This window comes from Pipistrellus kuhlii, unplaced genomic scaffold (assembly GCF_014108245.1).
Source record: "Pipistrellus kuhlii isolate mPipKuh1 unplaced genomic scaffold, mPipKuh1.p scaffold_m20_p_3, whole genome shotgun sequence".
NCBI lineage: Eukaryota > Metazoa > Chordata > Mammalia > Chiroptera > Vespertilionidae > Pipistrellus > Pipistrellus kuhlii.
Window position 1 is genome coordinate 84,778,048 of NW_023425529.1, and position 6,991 is coordinate 84,785,038.

Below are 6,991 nucleotides of genomic sequence, written 5' to 3' on the forward strand. Positions count from 1 at the left end.
GAAAACGAAATGCCTAAGTTGACAGAAAATGGAAAGCTGTTTTTTTCTTCTTTAGAGGGCTGGCCTGGTGCCTTAGAGTGAACAGATTAACCTTAGATGTGGATGCAGTGGGAGTACAGAAATCACTTGGTAAAAAGGTTTGGTAAGAAATTAGAGATCATGAATCATTAAGAAATTATTATTCTTTTTCTTTTTTCAGAAAATCTCAGTCTTTAATGGTGGCAGGGCCTCCGCCCAGGCCCAGTGCTTGAGCTTAGGTCTCGTAGAAAGCAGTAATGCCAGCGCTCAGCACGTGCTCTGCAAACTTGGTGATCTCCTCTTCCAGCAGGTGGGTCCCTGCCTTGTCCTCCATGATGCACTGAATCTGTAGCTTGCAGATGCCATAGCCCACAGGCGCCAGCCTGGAGCAGCCCAGGGTCAGCCCGTCCAGCTGGACAGAGCGCACGCAGGCCTCCCGCTGGGCCACGCCTGTCTCTTCATCCCAGGGCTCAATGCCCAGGAGGATGGGGACTTGGCCACCAGCGCCGGCTTCTTGGCCTTCTTCTCTGCATATTGCCGCAGCCGCTCCTCCCGCAGCTTGCCGGCCTCCTTGTCATCCTCATTACTGCCAAACAGATTGATTTCGTCCTCATCATCCTTTGCAGCGGTGGCCGCCTACCCGGTGGGGGCTCCACTTGGCTCACGGAGACATGCGCTAGTTCTGCGGGCCTATGGCCCCGTGGGCAAGTGCGCTCTTCTTCAGCACCCTCAGTCAGGCCTCAGCTTGGCGATGGCCTGCAGCAGGTCCTGCACCCGCCTGGCAGGCTCTGGTTCTCCATTGCCAGGCTGGAGATCCGCATGATGAGCTCACTGTGGGCCTGCTGGAGGCCCCAGGCCCTAACTCTGGCACCAGGAGCCAGTCACAGGCCCATTCATCTGCTCCTAGAATTTCCTTCCTGAATTGTGGTATTGAAACTTGTCAAACCAGATCTCATGCACTAGGAAGTTTGTGGCCATTTTCCTGACGCCAGCCAAGGACCGGGCCACGGAAGACAAGAGCTCAGCGGTTCGGGCATTAAGAACTATCTTACCTCACATTTTCTTGCCTTGAAGGCCTTCAACATAATCTACTATTCTCTTCAGACATAAAGTGTTACGGTGAAATGTCTGATAGTAATGTAATTTTCTTTCCCTCAAAAATCACTTGCTAGATGCTCAAATATTTTTTTTCCTTTTAAAGTCCAATAATTTTACTAAATATGCTTCGGCGTTCGTTTTGGGTAATATACTCAGGCAGTGTCTCAGGTCAATAAGTAGTACAGAAATTTGCTTTTGCTTAAAAGATAATTTTTATTATTTGTTTGGTTCCCTTCTTTGCCTTTCTTCTTCCAAGATTTGTAAGTTGTATCTTCTTTGCTTATTTAAAAATATTTGTCATTTTCTCTCAAATCCTTTTAATCTTTTAAAAAAAACTATTTAAAATGTCTTCCTTCTTTTACTCTTAAAGTGTATTCAGTTTTGTTTATTGATGTTCAAATTCTTTTAATTTAATCTTCATTACTGAAATGGCTTTTTTTATTTCTAATTGCTTTTTGTTTTGTTATTTTACTTTTGAGGTTTTTCATTTGGATTTTTAAAATTTCTTTATTGATTAAGGTATTACATATGTGTCCTTATTCCCCATTACCCCCCTCCAACATCCCCTCCCCCATTCATGTCCTTACTCCTTATTGTCCGTTGGTTAGCCTTATATGCATGCATATAAGTCCTTTGTTTGATCTTTCCCCCTTACCCCCACCCTCCCCTACCTTCTCTGAGATTTGATGTTCTGATCATTTTGATTTCCATTCATTCATACTTTGGATCATTTTCTTAAACATTTTTTAGGTTGTTTTGATATTAAAACTCCCTTTTGAATTTATTCTATGATTATATTTTCTGTGGTGCTTCTATATTTTCCTGTAGTAACTTTGTAGTTGATATTTATCTACTTCCTATTTTCATGCAGTATTCATTTTCCTGCACTAATAGGAGGGATGGCCAAGGTAGCTCTTCTGACTTCATGGAGCTTCTATTTTTCCATGCAGAAATAAAAAATGTTGACTTATTCTGACATCCTCTCCCCACTTTTATCCGGACCTTCTCTTTCTAGCTCCAAGAGGGCTCTCCTCCGTGCGGTGCCCTAATATGCATTTAGACTGGGAGAAACCTCCTCTTATTTTTAGCTGCACTTCCTGGCCTGGCCCACCCTGCTTTCTGCTGAATACCTGTTGGCTATATTGGAGTTCTCCTTTCCTGAGCTCAGTCAGGTGGCATGTGGTCCCCTCTCCTTTTTCCTCCATAGACACGGAAACTATGCAGGTCTGTCTCATTTCTGTTAGTGGTTTGGCTCCATGTGCATCTCGAACCTACTTTTGTTGTAATTGCTGTGCATAGAGCAGGAGCCAGTGGAGTGAGGTGAGTTAGGGAGGGGAGATAAGAAATCTGGTTTCTTTATCTGTTTTCATGTCAGGATTCAGAGAAACTTGTTGCTGTTGCTGCCATCTCCCCCGATTTTTTTGAGCTAGGAAAAAGTGGTCATCAGGTGTATGTTCAAAACTGAACTTTGGCTCTTTTATTCCCAATCTTATTTTCTTCTATTTTTTCTATAATCTCTGGGTCCTAGATTTAGTAGACCATATTCTGGATTTCCAGAGTCATTTACCATTAAATTAATGTTGTTTAATTTCTCAGTTGTAAACAACTATTCCAATGGATTAAAGGGATAATGGAAAGCATCTAGCACAAGGCTTGGTGTAAAGTAAACTCTCAATGTCTGAGAGCCCAGAAACTCATCTTGAGAGTACTCTCTCCTTCACCCTCCCTGCACCGTCCGCAGGGAGCCCTGTAATTCTGGCTGCCCTGCAGCTCTGCAGGCACCATTGCAGTCTGTGCTGCCACGGGTCTGCTGGGACTCTGCAGCAGCCTCCTAACTAAATTCTGTGACTCCTCCTTTGCTTCCCTTTAATCCAGACCCCAAGGCAATCTGAGCAGCTTTTTAAAAATTAAAATTTGACATGTCATGCACTTGCTTACAGCTTAAAGGAGACTTTTACTCTTGGGATACAGTTCAGAGTCCCACACGTGGATTCCTAGGCCCAGCACGATCTGACCCCACACAGTCCTTCAGGCTCCCCGCCTCGCCTCTCTGTGTTACAGCCACACTGGCCTTTCTCCCAGTGCTCTCCCCTGCTGGGTGTACTGCAAGGCACACTGCCTCTTTGTGGAATGTTCTTCTCAGTTTACTTCATTCACCCATATTTTGTCCATTTAAAATATATATATATATTTTATTGACTTTTTACAGAGAGGAAGGGAGAGGGACAGAGAGCTAGAAACATCGATGAGAGAGAAACATCCTGCACACCCCCTACTGGGGATGTGCCCACAACCAAGGTACATGCCCTTGACCAGAATTGAACCTGAGACCCTTCAATTTTGGCTACTTTGTCCATTTTAAATATCACTTCATTATTGGGACCTGATATGGCTCAGTATACACATCTACACTAATAAAAGAGAAGCATGCAAATTAACCATCACTCCACTTCACCCACAAGCCACGCCCACCAGTCAATCAGGAGTGAGTATGCAAATTAACCCAATCATGATGGCAGCTGGCCATGGAGCTAGAGCAAGCAGGAGGCTTAGGTTGCCCACAGCAATGGAGGAAGCCAAGCTTCCTGGCCTGGCCTGGCCTCCGCTCAAGGCTACAAAGTACTTGCTTCCAGACGGCTCTGGCCTCTGTTCAAGGAGACACTGAAAAAATAAAACATAAAAAAAGGAAAAAAGGGGGCTGGGACCTTGGGTCGCCAGGGGGTGATCAGGCCAGAATGGGATGGCAGGGGCCATTGGGGATAAGCAGATCAGCAGAGGGGCCAGTTGGGGGTGAGCAGGCCATCAATGGGGATCAGTTGGAGGTGATCAGGATGGGAGGGGCAGTTTGGAGTGAGTGGGCTAGCAGGGGGCAGTTGGAGGTGAGCAGGCTGGCACAGGGGGTAGTTGGGAGTAATCAGGCTGGCAGGGGGGCATTTGGGGGCCGGCAGGCTAACAGCAGGGGGCAGTTGGGGGTGAGCAGGCCAGCAGGCAGAGTGTTTGGGGCAATCTGGCAGGCAGGCAGGTGAGCGGCTGGAGCAGTCCCAGATTGTGAGAGGGATATCCAACTGTCGGTTTGGGCACCATCCCTGTAAATCGGAAGTAGGACATCTTTCGAGGGGTCCCAGATTGGAGAGAGTGTAGGCTGGGCTGAGGAACACTCGCCTCCACTATGCATGAATTTCATGCACCAAGCCACTAGTGTGGGATAGTAGAATTGGAAAGGCTAACGTATGGAGCCAAATTTTTTTTTTATAATATATTTTATTAACTTTTTACAGAGAGGAAGGGAGATAGAGAGCTAGAAATGTCGATGAGAGAGAAATATCAACCAGCTGCCTCTTGCACACCCCCTACTGGGGATGTGCCTGCAACCAATGTACATGCCCTTGATCGGAATCGAACCTGGAACCTTACAGTCTGCAGACCGACATTCTACCACTGAGCCAAACTGGTTTCAGCAGGAGCCAAATTTTTTTATAGGGAAAAAACCTCATAACCCTCACACCTATCCAAAGTAGGTTATATTCTTGTTATATTCTATTGTAACACTTTCTTTTTCCTTTACAGCACTAATCAGAATTTTAAGCTATATATTTATCTGTTTAATTTCCAATCCTCCCCAAGACCATAAGCCCTAGGATGCCATGGTTATGTATGTTTAATTCTTTATTTTATTCCAAGGCTCAGCCTAGTGCCCAGCACACACTAGTTCACAGTAAAAGTCACTGAACAAAAACATTAACTAGGCATGGCCAGATTCAGTGACGCAGTAGACGGTGAGATTCTGAGAGATAAAGAGACTCCACCCAGGCAAAGTAGGAAGTAACCCTCCCAGCTCTGCAGGGGCAGACATAGTTGCAGTGTTATACTTGTTCTGGAATAAAGAGCGCTGGATGTAGCCCTCATCTAGGTTCTTGTCACAAGAACCTGGTTGTGGTAAAGGGGGTCTGAGAGATGCAGTGTTGTGGGTCATACAAGGCACATTTCAAAGACAGATTAGATGTGAGAATTTTTATAACTGAACCGGTCAAAGGAAGAGTCATTTGGGATAGTATAGCTGAGAAAGTTAACCTAGGAAGCCAGATTTTTATGCATGGAAATGAAGGGATGTTTCATGTTCACTGTTTTGAGTTTTCTCAGAGAGGAGCTTGTGGATACATACAACATACAAAACCCAGTATAATTTTCTTAATTATCTACAGTGGGTTTTTAAAAGAAATTTAAATGTGATAAAATATACATAAAATTTACCATCTTAACCATTTTTAAGTGTATAGTTCAGTAGTGTTAGGTACATTCACATTGTTGAGCAATTCAGAACGCTCTTTGTCCTGTAAAACTAAAGCTCTATACCCACTAAACCCTAACGCCTCATCCCTCTCTTCTCCCAGCCCCGGCAACCACTGTTCTATTTCCTGTCTCTAGGAGTTTGACTACTCTAGGTACCTCATCAGTGGAATCACATGGTGTTTTCTCACAGCACAATCTTTTCAGAGTTTATCCATGTTGTAGCACATGACAAGATTTCCTTTCTTTTTAAGGCTGAATAATATTTCATTGCATAATACCATATGTTTATTTGTTCATTCATCGATGGACACTTAGGATGCTTCTACCTTTTGCTATTGTGAATAATGCTGCTCTGAACAGGGGTGAGCAGATATCTCTTCAGGACCCTGCTTTCCTTTTTTTTTTTTTTTTTTTTTTTTTTTTTTGATAAATACCTCAAAGTGGAGTTGCTGGGTAATATGGTAGTTCTACTTTTAATTTTTTGAAGGACCGACCACCATATTGTTTTCCATAGGTGCACCAGTTTACATTCCCACCAGCAGTGTGTGAGGATTCTAATTTCTCCACATCTTTGCTAACATTTGTCCTTTTCTCTGTTTTTTGGGTTGTTTTTTTTTTTATAATTCTAGTGCATATGGGTTGGCAATGTGGTTTTACATAATGGGTTTGAAAAGGCTATCACAAGCATGAACTTTATTTATTCTAAAATATTTTAAGCAAACTGAAAGAGTAGGAACTATTACCTATACCAAATATATGTGCATCCAAATCATCTCTTAACTGTCAGAGAGCAGATTTTTGTCATATCCTACTCCATTCTCCCCACTCTGCTGTGTGCTAGCATTTTGTGGTAAGAGAGTTTTCAAGTTACTTCATTTTCTTAAAAATTGTTCATGTGTTTGTTCTGGGCAGGCGGAAATATTTATTCAGATTCACAGTGGAAAACTGTGGGCAAAACCTGGGTTTTCTATGTTAACCCCAAGTTCCTGTCCATTAAGCCACCATATGTTCCCAAAGTCCTCATGATCATATTACCTAGAGGCACACAGACATTTATGTGATTGAAAGGCTGCAATAAAATTGCACTTTAGGATAGATTGAAATAATTGTTGGGCAGCCAAAAAGTGCCCATGTCAATCTTGTTTGTACTCTTATGCCAAAGCTTACAGCATGGATCTGTTCCAGAACTTTCCAGGAGCACAGGAGTCTGGCTCATGCCAACATCCACTAGGAACATTTGTATTCAAAGGAGTGAACCTGCAGCACTCTCACAGCATGATGGCTCCTAAGTTTACCCCTGGGGTAGAAAGACTCAGTGCTCTCGAGGCCGTATCAGGTCCCTCCGCCTCCACCTCCGCCATGCCTGGCCTACATGCTCATCAGGAGGGAGCCCCACACACTGTGAGCACCAGACAGGCACATGCACCACAGGTGTCCCAGGGCCTGGTGTGGACATCATCACTGATGATCTGCTAGGGTAGGACAATAACACAGCTCTTCTTATTAAAATCCCTGCAAAGAATAGTTATAATCTTCTTTTTTTTTTTTTTTTTTTTTTTTTTTTTTACATTTCTGTTAAAATCTC

At 43.7% G+C, this 6,991-nt stretch overlaps 1 pseudogene; it reads right to left on the reverse strand.

Annotated features, from left to right (window-relative positions):
- Positions 1–212: 212 nt before the first annotated feature.
- Positions 213–1,294, reverse strand: LOC118730034 (annotated as a pseudogene).
- Positions 1,295–6,991: the final 5,697 nt, after the last annotated feature.